Consider the following 15249-nt stretch of genomic DNA (forward strand, 5'->3'; position numbering starts at 1 on the left):
ATCAGTCCAATTAATAAAGTACAATGAACAAGTATAAAGAATGAAAAATAGTGAAAAATGATGTATGTAGGTTCGAATTTTCTACGTGTAATTTGTCTCAATGTCTACGTGTGACAAACTTTTCAATTAAATTCGATACGAAAGGAAAGCTAATTAACTTGAACGGATGAAATTGATTGATGGAAACGATGCGTGAAAGATGGAGGGTGACAATGTGTTATGCTCGAAGAATTCTAAGGAAAGCCACGAAAATGGAAGAGAAACCTTCGACACAGCTGTTTTAACAAAATATTTTCATCTCCTTTGGTTAATAAACAGATCAATTAATTAAAGTGAAAATTTCACAAATTTCAATGGTGATATCTTTCCACCAGTTAAATTACTTTCATTAAAAAGTACACTTAGCTTGTATGAAATTCAACTCAACAGACAATGAGGTTCTAATTAATGAAGAGTAGCATTCCATAAAATTGAAATTCCATTCAAAAATCATGGATTAAATTACCTTTAGTAATTACTGAACACGAATGCTATACCTTTTACCCGCAAAAAGAACCGACCTTATTATAATACGTAATGCTATAAATGCGATTCCAAATTTATCGTTTAATTAAATTTACATTAAATTTTAATTACAACCAATAAAAATGTACTAGTACCGGTCGAAAATAATTCACAAACTTTGGTCTAGCGATCTAATATCTTCATATTTCACCTAATTCATGAATTCTCTAGCAAATCTAAATTTAATTTTAGAGAATTAATGGAAATCGATAACGATACTCCATAGAAATACGGCTGGAATTAAATATAATTACCAGAGAATTTTATATATAATCCAATTTTGGATTTATCATTTAAACTATTTAATTTTGAACATTTCTCAACTAAGAATAATATAATTTCATTCTTATTTTCACTTTTATTTCACTGTTTCAAAATAAAAAAATTGTTAACTATATTTCATGGGAATATGAGAAGAATTAAATAAAATTCACAGGGATGTTTAAATTCGGACTTAAGAAATTGTATGAATATAAATATGGGTCACAATTTTCATAATAAAAGGTCTCATTGAATTTCGACTGAAATTAATTTTTATATAAAAATGAGAAGATCCTTCTGTAAAATACTTATTTCAATTGAACTTGTACGTACCACACCGTTGCCTCCGATTTGTCACATGGTCACATTTCCGGTACTCCTCTGCCGGAAGTCCCTGTTTCCGTGTGCAAGCCCGGGATCTCTGATCGAGGCTCGTCAGTCAACGTGGATCAAGCTGAGAAACGAATAGAAACGGAACAATGTCAAAGAGAGAAAGGTCGCACGGCCGGAAACGGAAGTCGGATAGAAGAGGTGTACTTGCTTAGGATTGAAGCCACAACAGTATATTCTTATGTAGGCCTACTGGATCCGAGTTTCGGCAGCTTCCACGAAAATTTACGAGCCTCGAGCTGATGGGGTTTCCGTGCTTGCTTCGAACCTGTTACCTAATATCTTTACCGAGGCACCCTCGGATCTCACCCTCTTTACACCCTGCTGCTACCACCCCTGTTCGTCACGTATATAATCGAAATACGAAGCGATAGTGGGTAACGTTTTATTATTTCACTAGGATAGAAGGTTGTTCCTTTCTAAATGCGCAAAATTTTCACGTTCCACATTTTCTGTAATAAAATTTGCGGATTCACTTTTTTAATAAAAAATTCTAATTCTTCGTATATTTATAAGGTAGACCTGTATTGGGTCTGAAAACAGAATCCTTTTTTTTAAATTGGACCAAATGACTTGAGATTTTTTCAGAAGGTATAAAAATTAATATATTAGATGACGCGCTTTTGTCGTTTTAATAAAATTACAATTTGTCTCGGTCGTGATAAAAATACCGAAGGGCACTTTTTATAATTGTTTTTTTTGGACTTGTAATGAAAGTTAGAAATATACATTTTGTAGATCAAAGTTTTATTGAGATCGGTCAACGATTCTAAAAGCAATTGAAATTATCGAAAATCGTGACTAGACAAATTGTAATTTTATTAAAACGACAAAAGCACGTTGTGTAGTAAATTAATTTTTATAGCTTCTCAAAAAATCTCGAGTCATTTGGTCCAATTTTAAAAAGAGTATTCTGTTTCAGAGATTTATGGACAGCAGTGTAACGAACGGGTTGGTCCAACAATAAAAATTAATTAATGAAACGGGTAAGCTAAATTTTGTAAGATGGAAGACGTAAAAAATTCAACACTGTCCATTTCATCCTCATCCTCTCGAAACAATGGAAAACCTGAAAGAAATAAAAAGCATCTGGTTAGAAAAATATTTATACTACAATATCATAGAATTGAAAGAAATACATCTTCCTCTTTAAACGTATAATATCCCAGAAAATGAATAATAACTGCCCTACTGAACGGAAATCGATTCAATTTTCGGCCAATATTTGTAACAATCGCTAATTCATCGCGTGTTAGAAGATTCCTCATCGTGGATAGCAATCATTCTTAATCGAGAGAAGAGGGTTGGGTGGTCTCGATCTCGAAACATGAGCCGATTATGGTCCTCGCTTTATATTTAGCCCTCCAAATTGCGGTAAACAATTACGGCCTAATAGGAGGATAATCGAGTAATTATTATAAAAGCCAAAGCTCCATCAATCACCACCGTTTGATAACGTCGGTAACATGGTCGTTCCATTTCGAGAGGTCGGACCACACCTAGCTCTTTCCTCGTTATCTATCTTAAAGAAAAAAAAAAGAAAGAAAAATATATATACATATATTTTTAGTTATCGGTACTTATACGATAAGCCACGTGTCTTTATCCCATACTCTATCAGAAGGAAAGAGTGAATTTATTGTTCTGTTTCCGTCGGTGAACCCTCACTTTTCTTCGACGTCAATGGTCACTCGTATCAATGAAAATAATACATCTTCTGGTTGCATAAAATGTATAATATTTTTAATAGAAAATTACCTATTCTTCGTTGTAACGAACAATTAATGTTAAAAATATTGCAATATTTATTGGCAATCAATAGTATTTTAAATTCATGCAACCGTGAAAATTATTTCCATCATTTCTGTAAAATGATTTTATTGTAAGAGAAGAAGGCTAGAGGATAGCTGCATTCTGTTCAGTTTAAAATACAACGTCGAAGATAAGACCGCGAAGAGTTGAAGTTGTTTGTTCGCTGTGACTGCGGTTTATTCATCCCTTCACGGTTTCGCTTGACGGTATAGGATGAGAAGGACAGGAATTATTAAAAGCTTGCTATCGATCACAAAACCTGTTGATACGAGGACTATACATATACAATACGTACGAGCACGAGGCGTGTCATTAAGCCTGTGGTCGAGCTTTTTTTCCTTCTTGAAAAATAGACACAAGAACCACGTAATCCTTTAACATACGAACCGGGGCATACCACCTTTTTTAATTTTTTTTTTAACTATTTGTAAGTTTCTAAATATTTCTATGGAGCCTCAGAACATTGGATTTACACAATTATTCAATTTGTAAATAGAAAATAAAAATAATTAAACAATTGTGAAAGTGTTTGGACAGGACTAAAACTGTCGAATTACCATTTCAAAATACTCTGAGCCAAGTAAATTAATTGAATGACAAATCGATTCACCGACAGCTTGGCTCGTTGTTGACGAAATCGAGCGCTTCTCGAAATATCAGGACGGTCGACTTTAATATTCAAAGGTAGAGCCATCGTCGATCTGAGAATCTCGACTACGGAGCGACAAATTTGCAATCATATTTATATTTCTTCGATTCGTGTCAACAGTCTATGTAAGTAATGAAATTTAGTTGAATCGAGGGCGACACTTGCAACGATGTTTTAGTCATAAAACCAATATTGTTAATTAAGTTTGCATTATAATCGACAGATCTTATGAAACATACATATAGTCGTGGCAGTGGTAAATTGAAAAATTCAGTGATCGTATCCGTAATAAGACCGACACAGTAGAAATATCTACACATAGTCCGAACAATTCGAACTTAATTTTTGAACATAATGTTAGAATCGTCCGACTATTTATAGAGCCAGTGATTAGCTTAGCAGCACAATTAAAAATAATGTAATTAACAATAAAGACGCAGGTTCATTCCAATAATATTAAAAATATTGATAAATTCATACACCATAGAATTTAAATTAATTAATTAAATTAATTTGAATTAAAAAATTCTGTACTCATACCCTTAATAATTACCCCCCTAACGATACACTTGGCAGCTCAGATTCATGTCCTCATTGCGTACGAAGATATACCATGTTTTATTCACTAAAATCGTCCCCGAAGTATTTTCAAAGAATCTTCACCAAGGATGACCTTAATCCCGAAATCACTGGACGGCTAGTGGATCCGTTGGTTATCAGACGGCAGTGAATCATCGAACGACAAGGGAGCTAGAGCTCGTGGATCGTGATAATTCGCCATAGTTACGCTATAGATCGTTGGCTCAGGATAGAGACAGTGGAAACGTCATCGCTTCGTCGAACGACACCGGTGAAGTAGGGTGAGGAAGGTGGATATATCTCACTCCAATGTAGACTTCACGAAGAGGAGAGCTCGTAGAGATAAGCCACCGCCCTCACGAGTGGTATGATGGGACACCAAGCGAGCAAAAACCAGTCAGAAACGAACCAGATCTTCTATGTGTGTTTCGATGTGAACGCTCTCTTGTACGGGGGTGGATAGAGAAGTACACGAAGACAGCATCGCACCCTCATTTACCTTGAGAAACTCCGTTGGGGCTTTCTCGGAACGAATAAGACGTATCCTGTGTCGGCAAGCCGTAGACATCATGCATGTCTCTGTTGGATGCTTGTACGAGTAATTCGCGAGGGTGCAAAGACGTGTAGGGTGGATCGTAAATGTTATTCAGGTGCTCGGTTACGGGATGGGTATTTTTGATTCGTTTATGAATTGTTTATACCACCGTGGAAACTATAGGACTGATTTTAAAATTCAGAAGAAAGTTTAGAAAAAAATTTTCATTTTTCAAAAAATGAGAATTGATCCCCTTACTATTCCAAATTTTTGAGATTTTAAAGCCCTAAAATTCTACTTTACTATTCTAAATTTCTGAGATTCTAAAGTCCTAAAATTCTATAATTTTTTAATTACAAGAGTCTAAGATTCTAAATTTTTTTAATTTGAAGAGTCTAAGATTCTTGGATTCTAAGATCCTAAAATTCTAGTATTCTAAGATTTTCTTCAAAATTTTTCAAAATGTAAAATATTAAACAGACACTGTTAACAAAGCTAAGAATTCACCAATGACCACTGTGCGAATTACAAGAATTAATTAATAAATAACAAGTAGTCAAGTAATGATGTAAAAATATTCAAAGTCGAAGAATACCCAGATTTTCTGAAAAATACAAAAGAAAAGAAAAGGAAGATGGTATGGTTGCTCCATTCCTAACATCTTTACCCTATTTCTCTTCTCTCGGATTTCAAGTCCGTGACTCTACCACGTCTAGGATAGGTAAGTGTATGCAGAAAAGTCGGATACACTCCTGTGTGAACTCTGAATAACGATCAAGCCCAGAGAAACCAGGAACGAAGAGCAGGCCAAGTGACGATTCCACAAAGGATTCCAAATACTGCTCGTATTTTACACGCCTTTCTTTCGTCTTATTCCTTCAATTTATTTCTTCATATTCAACGAAAAGAATCGTCAGACCCACTCGCCATTCAGACCTCTCAAATGTGAAAATTTCAATTACAGATTTAAAGAAATCAGCTCTACCTCGAGGTTTCCACCGAACGAAGGGTCCGAAGGAAATTTTTGTACCAGAATGATGAACGAAAACGAGATAAAAATACAGTAGAATAGATCCAACTAATAAAACTAAATTTAAACAAAAATTAGTTTACAATTTTTGATGATAGACGAATATTAAAGACCCAATCATTTTTCAATCTACCTAACAGATAATTAAATTAAATAAATAAATAACTATTATATAAATTAATCAAAATTTTCTTTTTAATAAAAATAATAATGATATTTCTCTGCTGTCATCGATCACCCAGATTACCTATGAAATGTTGAAAATAATTATTCTTTGATATTACAATAATTTAATAAAAAATTTCTAACGATATTTCTGCAGGAATCAATGTCTCTTTTCAGTTAGCGGTTACAATGAAATAAAGTCTGTTTTAGTTTTATACCTTGCATTACTCAGGCTTCGACTTAAAGTAGTGATTTCGTTCCGCTGTCTGCACCATCTCTGTTCTCTGTTTCACGGTAACAGTTCTTTCACTGGCGAAGGGTCGTGACAGTTAAGGTAAAGAAACGCATTTTGAAAGAACACGTACCGATCGTAAAGCTTATACGAGGATTGCAAGAGGGCAAGCTTAGATGCGACGATGCTGTTACATCGAAAAGCTTCGCGATGACATTGCGCCACTGTCAAATTTTCTGCCTTCATCTTGACAGAGAACGACGATCGTAAAACTCCCGTTCACCGAACTTGGGAATTTTTCGTCCTTCTTACAAAGGAGATATAGAATGAAAACCCTTTTGTCTCGTAATTGGAACGCGGGATTCTCCGTGGATGCCTCTAAGGATAACTCGATGCTTTTGAATTATTAATAAGAAAAATTATCAGCTATTGATTAATTCACTGATATCCAACTTTATTGCATTTCTATGAAAAAAAACGATTAATTTTTAATTTTATTAATTATAAGATAAACTTTATAATAATTATTTTAAATATCCTAAAAATAAAAATTCAATGGCTAGTAAGAGAATAAGTTTATAAAAAGATGAAGGGAGAAGATAGGTTATTTTAAATCAAGTAAAGTTGCCAGAATACTACATTTTTATAACCCGTTCAGGTTACGTGAATTATTTTAGAAATCTTTAATTTTCATTCTTTAATTATAAAATGGAATCAATTTTGAACTACTATAGGTCAAAGTTCCACATCTATTTTAAAGAGAAACTGAAAGACCAATAATTAATTTGCTTAGTAACAAAAACTGAATGACCTTAATTACTCTTAACATTTAATCAAAAAATAAAAGATTTATCATACTTGTGATCGGCGATCGAAACTTTTCAAATGGCAAGAGACGCGAAGAGAAGATTTCCTCTTGGCAAACAGCAAGAATTGAAAGCGCAAGATTTATGGGGAGGTAGCAAGAAATCTTGACTAAGGAAAAATGAGAACTCAATAAACAGAATTATTTATCACACGTGTGTCACGGCATCCGTACGAATCTCTAAAGATACGCGTCCTTTCTGCGACGTGTCGAGCCTCCTGTTTCCGTCTCCACGCTTCGTAGGGTTCCAAAGAACGACTGCGAAAGAGGGAAGATATAGAAAGTCACGGAAACGACCCGAAGGAAGTTTTAGTTACAAAAAAAACATTCTCGAAAAAATCCATTATTGTATGCCGTGAAAATAAAATGCCCTATCGATGTCTTTTATTATTTTGTAAATATTAGGACCATTTAGAAAAGCATACAATTCCAATATAATTTTCAAAAATAGAATTTTGTACTTTGTTATACATCGATCGAAGCGTATTTTAATTCTCTATAATAAAGTATTAAGGCATTTGCATCGAAAATTCATCGGTTCTAAAGATATCTCAGGGAGAGACCTCCGATCTCTCCTTGTCTCTCCCTAAGATAACTTTTGAACTAACGAAATTTTGACACAGGTAGCTTAATACTTTATTATAGAGAATTAAAATACGCATCCATCGGTGTATAGCAAGGTACAAAATTCTAAAATAAAATCATAAATATTTTAAGGTCTTCATTTTTTTTTTTTGCTACACATCATCATTTTCTATATTAAAAGCGTATATATTTCTACTTATAATGAAAGGAACAAAGTGTTGTATTCGCAGACGATAGTAGAATGAAACATTTTCCACATATCTTTGTTCAAGACAATGCAAACACGCGAAAGGTGGGACAAGATATCAAGCAGGATCTAGGCGGTGCTTTTGCAAGGATGCTTTTCGGCCTCTGGATGGCGTCAACGAGTAAACTTCAAATATATCGTCGCCCCTTAAAAGCGGATGAAATTGTCTCACGCGGCCGCACGCGATTAGATCCCGCCTCCTTACGGTGGCAAATGTTATCTATTTAATTTCCTTTTCCAACGCTCCTAACACATTTACCCAGACCACCCAAGTACCATTTTAGCCCCCTTCGATGGCGCCACGGCGAATCTTCTTCTCTACCATTTCGACTTTACTTCTTTATTTTTAGCTTCCTACACTGTCGAGCTTCCATGGAAAGACTTCAACTTTTATGCCGCTTTGTTTTGGAACGTTTTCATGAAACCGAGACATTGTTCCCGAAAATGAGGAAAATTATTTATTTTATTTTGTTTCGTGAAAGTTTCGAAATTTTCGATTTTTTTGAATTTCGATTACGATAAGAAATATAGAAATTTTTAGAAATGTGTAATGATAAAATACTGACTGAAATAATGAAATATTAATCATTGAAATTTCAGATTTAATAATTACTCATATTATCAATTACAGCTTGAAATAACTCCTATCTATTGTGCAGAACTCTTGCATTTATTTTATCATTTGTATAGATTATGAATTTTATTTCATTAAATGTGAAAAGCTTTTTCATGTCATTCTATATTCGAAACGAATGAAAGAACTTCAGATAATTCCAACGTAAAGAGTGTCCTATTAAACTAAATTTTACATTCAATTTATATGCTAAGCGAGAAGGTACCACTTTAAAATATGACTTCAGCTAATTGCTCGTTTCTTCTTCTTTACAGAAATTAATACGAACACGAACGATAAATTTCCCTTTTATAAAAGATAATTACTTGCACTTAATATAGACAACAAAACTTGTCTCAATGATACTTAAGGAGAAAAAGAAAAATTGCAGTTAAAGAAGTGTCAAAACTTGAAAACGAATTTTCTTTGTCACCGATGCAAACTCGTTGAGTGAAAGAAACTTGCTGTACAATAGGGTGCCAATTAGATGATTCAAAAACCTCTCGAAACATTTGCATATTTTCCCCTTGGGAATAAAATATCGAATGAGGGTAACGACGTTCCGTTTCACGACAAAAGTTAGAGCGAAGTCGTACTGGGTTTCGGATGGTAAATATTCTAGAAACACCATGAAACAGCTCGGGGCGATTCGACACTAGATACGATCCATTCATTCGACAAGTTCGCGACTTGATAATACGTCATTGGTTCGGTATAACGAAGGTTCGGGGGATACTAAAACCGGACGGGAATAATGTTTCCCCAGAATAACGTAACTTTCAACCAGATCCGACCAAGTTTATCTTCTATATGAAAGGACAAGCTGCTTTCCTGCATTGTTCGTCGTATTCTGTTGCATATGTTCTCCGAGTATGCTTATTCTCGTTAATGGATATTTTTAGAAATATTTCATTTTTTGACTTACAGAAAGTTTTAAATTATATTACTGCGAATAAAATTCTCTGTATGAAAAATTTTGTTATATGAAGTTTTTAATTAAATTATAATATTTTTTTCTAACTATAAAAACCGTCTAAATTTTCAAATAAGCATCGGTACCTGAAAACTGGCTGGTCAGTTAACGAGGTTCCCGAAAAATTGGCACGTCACTAATCAGGATCCCCGAAAAATTAGATAGGATCAATGAAGGATTTCAGAAATCCTTTCAATTTATAATTTTTGAATCTATATATTTTTTTTTTTTTTTTTTGGAGGGATGGTGAATTTGGAGACTAAAAAATCATGGTGATTTTCTATCGATTACCTTCGACATTTCACGAGATCGTTCGAGCTATCTTTTGGAATTAGTTTCCTCTTACCGCGAGTTTTCAACGCGATCTCGGATATTATTTTTCCTGGCACTTCGGGATATTATTTAAATTGGAATTACTTTTCTCATTATAACCCAACCAAGGGGAAAATCTCCTTCTCTGTCGGCATTTTCATTCCCGGGGATAGTAAAAAACTTTATTTGCGACAGTTGACAACGTTCATCGATTTTCTGTCCTTTCAACATATTCCACCGATTCCTATCGCTCAATTTAATCGATTAATCCTTCAAACGAGTCGTTCAGTAACTTTTGTCGTGCTGTTAATTAATATACTTTACCGATTACAAAATGTTCTTGTTTCGAAACATTAAAATGGTCGTTTTTGTTATGGGTAATGAATAAACTTACGATCTCATTAGTTATAAAAATATAGTTCAGTCTGAATGTTTTTAATTACAATTCTGTAATACGTACTTTACGATGAAAATACCTGACCGAAGTTACTTTATTTCTCGTGTACACTAATTTCCTAACTTTCGAATGAGACTTTCACGACGGAACCTTAATTTCGAATTCATCCGGCACAATGGTAGCGCGTTGCGTTTGATACGTGTTCGCTTACATGCTGTTTTTACGCGTACAGCATTGTGCATCAAATGCATAGTTACAGAAGCGAGTTTTTAGCGGGACTGCTAACATCACTTCATATATCAATCCGCAAAAACGCGAAAGCTCGTTTCACGAGACAGCCTGGCCAAGAAGACGAACAAAACAAACAAAAACCAAGGGACCGCCATTTCGACGCGATTCGCTATGAATACCCGATTACCATGGACATTTTTACAGCATTTACGTTTTTAAACAAGCAGTAAAAACCTGCGGTCATTAGTTCATTATTTCGCGAGTTAGCGAAATTTAAATGTCCGCATAGCATTTGGCAGGATTCTTTTTTTGTATTCGAAGAACTTATGGAAGGATTTATTTTACAATAAGTCAGTCCATTTTTAATGAAAAAATAATTTTAATTTTCTTCCAAATTCAAGATCTATTTTTATTTTTATTTTTGGAATTGTTTGATTAAGTTTAGCGAGTTTTATGTTTCAGATATCTGAATATTAATCCTCGTGAATCGTTAAAATTTTTATTATAGTATAAAAAAAAAATAGAATAAATTTGTGTATTTTTCTATTATTTAATGAATTTCAGTAAATTTTATAATGAACTTCCATTTGAATCAATAGAATTCGAATAACGAACAAGAGTTGAATAGTCGAATAAAAGTTTCAAAGCACCAAAATATGTTCTACCAATTTTTTAATATAAGATCTCTATTATTTGGTAATTCATAAAAATATTTTTCCTTTCAGTTTTCACTATCTTAATTTTCCAATAAATTTTCGGCGCAACGGCATGATAAAAAAAATACAAGCAATATAAATACTTCAAAACTCGTATGTTGGCAAAAAAAAGGTGAAAACAAAAATAAGTTAAAAAACAGTCGAACGAGAGAAATATTTCGATGCTCTTTTCCGTATCGTGAAAAACACCGCTATCCGCGGTGAAATCCAACCGTATTAATGAACGCATCACGCCGCTCGCGTACAGGTGTGATCATTAATTCTGTTAAACGGCGATAAATGACGACGACGTTAAGTGACGTTGACCCTGTTTTAATAATTGTCACGTGCATCGCATATCGAGCGTATATGTCCGAGTTACGTCACAGGAATGAAATGATAAATCAGGTGTGTTTTTACCCGACGGCCAATTAACGGACAATCTCGATGGAATAACTATTTTAATTACCCTTCGATTAGCCACGATAATAATCTTGTTAATTATTGACGGGAGATAGAAAAAGTATCTATAATGATGGAGTTAAATGATTTTCACCTCGTTCATTTATGTTTGTTAATTATGAAACTTCGTTCCGAATTTATATTTTTTGGAAATTTTAATTAACCTTTTTATTCCAGCCAATACGTAATAAAATGTACGATGCATGCTTTTGTATTTCCTGTTTTATGAATTTTACAAGGAAAATTATTATCATAAAATTAATTTTATTACTTTCTAAGAAATATTAAAATTTTTATGCATGGAAGCAAACGAACGAATTAAATTATAATAATAAATGTTTATAATAATTATAGATTGAAATGGAACTCTTAATTGAGATTTATATAGTTAAGTGATCCTTTAACATTAACGTCTCCTTTTGATTATTATACACACGTCTCTAGACATTCTAAATTTGCCTCTAAACATCACTATCGAACGAGTTATGCCTGTCTGATCGTATTAAACAGATTTCCCTGTGTTCAACTTGGACTAGCTGACTTAACGTATTAACAGGTTTCGCTTTACCGAACTTCCCATAACGTTCGATAATCGGTAATCTCCCGCCATGGCCAGGAGAATCTCCTGCACTTTCTCATTATCACGAGCCAAATTAACTTTAACGTTATCAAACAATTTATTAGAAGAATTTCGCTATAAAAGTAAACGTTTGCTTATTTTATGACAGTTAAAAGCGATTTCGATACTAGTACAATAATATCGTTATAATAATTAAATTTATCTGGAGTAATGTAATTATTATAAATAATATTAATTATAATTTGTAAATTAATAGCTCTGTAATTTATCTTAAATAGAGCTCTCAAATACAATTTAATTACTGATCTATCAATAATTTATCAATAATTTTCAAAGTACTAAACTTAAAAAGGATTTGAAACGGATTAATTAATCTGATCCTATCCTTTCTAGACAATAATTATTTCATTTGGCTCGTGAATAATAAGAAAACGCTTAAGTAAATTGCACGCACAACAGAGTCATGAATTCTCTATTAGAAAATCGTATTACGCGAGAAGTAGCTATGATATGAAAACCGCACGTACCTTTTTGCCTTTTAAAGCAGCTTGCTGTTGACAGAGATGACTGCACGTTGTGAAACCGCTGATACACCCCCACTATGATTCATTGATGCTCGAACGTCAATCACCATTCACGCACAAATCACTTCACAGGTCGACGGTCAACAGAAGACTGAACCAGGTTCGTTTCCACGAGGCAGGATGTTGACAGCAGCTCGTAGACCAACGGAAAAAATTGTGCTCGGGCGTGAAATCGTTCCGAGTGTTAATCTCTTGTGCTGGAGCTTGTGTTGTGATCAGCCAATTCAACCTGAAATCGCGTGCTTCGAGTTAGGCTTCACTGGTTTTGTTTTGTTTATACTACGGTCTATCTATTTTTAAATTATTCTATCAACCATCTTTTTTATTAAATAAGAGTATCGTGCCTTTCTTAAAATAATTATAATAATTGTACATATAAATAAAATAAAAATAACACACGAAAGACCAATGTTTATTAATTTTTCCACTCGAAAAATCCACCAGCTTCCATTTCCGCGGGCAATGAAATTTCCGTGGACAAGGACAATTCTAGTGTTTCGATTTCCAAAGTATTCAAGTACTTGTACACTTGTTAACGCGTTTTCTTTTAAATTTCACTCTTAGATGACTTGAGCAAAAATGACATTACTCCGAGGGCTATCGTATACTTTTCCATTTGTCGAGTGTCTTACTTTCATTAGTTGCACTTCCTTGAGCCCGCAATTCGGTATAAATAACTTCCGTTAAAGTAAATAACGTCCGGCTTTCTTCCAACGTTATAGAACGCCATAATGTACAATGAACTGTTTTTAGCGCAATTAATAAGAAACTACTGCTACTACTGGAACTGGCGGTTTATGTTACGGTCCCGGAAAAGCAGCAATTCGATGCTGAACAATGCAAAAGTGTGCCAGAAGTTGCGATAATGATTAAGAAATTATTACAATTTATAAAATAAGTCATTTCATTCGTGGCAATCCATAAGATTCAAATTTTTGAATCGATAAGCAATTTCATATCAATTTTGATTACCCTACAAAAGGGAAATTATTCCACTGCTCGGATCTATCAATGCAACTCAGTTCCTTAATTAAAATGTGCCGACTAATCCGATTTTTTCAATTCAATTCACGTCACCCTGTATTCTATGAAACAGCATTATTGGCAGGTAATTTGGTTTAATTAAAACCATAAAGAATTATTATTTAATCAAATATGACGAATAAAATTAGCAGTTATATATAAGAAGCAATAGGAAGGAAATTAATCATAGATAACAAGGACGATTTAAGATGATGGGAAGAAAGGAATAAGCTGGATTATACTTCCGTCTTGAGGGTGGTGGATTCTTAATTATCAGATTTAAAGGTATGTATACGTGGGTTGAGTTTAATTGAAATGGGAGTCGATTATAAAAATGGATCAGAATTTAAATGAGAACTAATTATATTACTTATTCATATATTAATTAGTAGAAATAAATTGCACCATTATTAATATATTTACAGACATGGCTTTTTCTCATAAAAAATAAAATAAAAATAAAAATAAATTTAATTGTTTATCTATTTTAAAGGATATTATACATATTTTAGAATTATAATTATATTATATTAATACCGACCAATTAGAGTGCAGAAGCGGACTTATCACGGGAGTGTTGGCTACGAGAACCGAACTCGTCCGTGGTCGCGAACAAACTGATTCGGCTGCGCGACGGTTCGTAGCCGACACTCTCGAGCCTGCGCGCAACGTGCGTTCTGATTGGTCACCGTTTTTCATTAATAATTCAAAAAATATGCGTTAATGAATATTTTGGTAAAGGAAACAATTGTTCAGAATCACCCCAGTTACCACCCCCTCAAAGGAAACCACCCCTATCCGAATACTCTGTATAGTTTTTCTCGTAATATAAACATGATTAATAAATTAGAAAAACATTTAAACTAATCCTTAATTATTTAAAGGAGTATTTATGTATAATTTTGTTGTATTTATAATGTTTAATACAATATCTTTAATTTCAGTTTCAATGTTTATGAATGTTGTTTATAATTTTACAAAGGTAAGAACAATTCTAATGTAATATTAAAAACCGACTTCTTTAAATATCGATTAAGAAGAAACATTTTATTTTCAGTTTTATTCTCCTTCCTCAAGTTGCTAAGAATACTTATCTAGTCTGATAAATAATACAGTATCTATTTTAGAAATGTGTCACCTATAAAAATTGATGTAGAATTTTATTTAGAAAAAATCGTACGATTCCGTTTCGGGACAGAAAGTATAGCAGATGATATGAATAAAATAAAATATAGGAAAACTTTTATTTTCCAATGCACTTACTTAACATGCTAAACTTACAAACTTCCCAGGTGCTTCATACGGCTCCAATAACAACGAACTTTCGTTTCTGTGAGCCGCGACAAACTAGAAGTAATGAATCCAAGAGGACCCTCTTAAGCCAGCTTAAAATTTATCACAGTCAACTGAATATTTAACAATTTTCCGAGCAAGTTACCTTTTAACCTGTAAACGAAGAGCCGAA

The 15249-nt window shown here is 33.4% G+C and overlaps 1 long non-coding RNA gene across 4 annotated transcripts in view; it reads right to left on the reverse strand.

Annotated features, from left to right (window-relative positions):
* Nucleotides 1–974: 974 nt before the first annotated feature.
* The window catches only part of LOC143305472 (uncharacterized), a 217725-nt gene continuing 203450 nt past the window's right edge, over nucleotides 975–15249 (reverse strand). For all 4 annotated transcript variants that reach the window (XR_013062436.1, XR_013062437.1, XR_013062435.1 and 1 more), the window contains 3 exons: nucleotides 12705–12990; nucleotides 1367–2284; nucleotides 975–1279 (listed from right to left, as the gene is read on the reverse strand). This is a non-coding gene — a long non-coding RNA (uncharacterized LOC143305472). The remainder of the gene's footprint in view (nucleotides 1280–1366; nucleotides 2285–12704; nucleotides 12991–15249) is intronic.

This window comes from Osmia lignaria, chromosome 7 (assembly GCF_051020975.1).
Source record: "Osmia lignaria lignaria isolate PbOS001 chromosome 7, iyOsmLign1, whole genome shotgun sequence".
Lineage (NCBI taxonomy): Eukaryota > Metazoa > Arthropoda > Insecta > Hymenoptera > Megachilidae > Osmia > Osmia lignaria.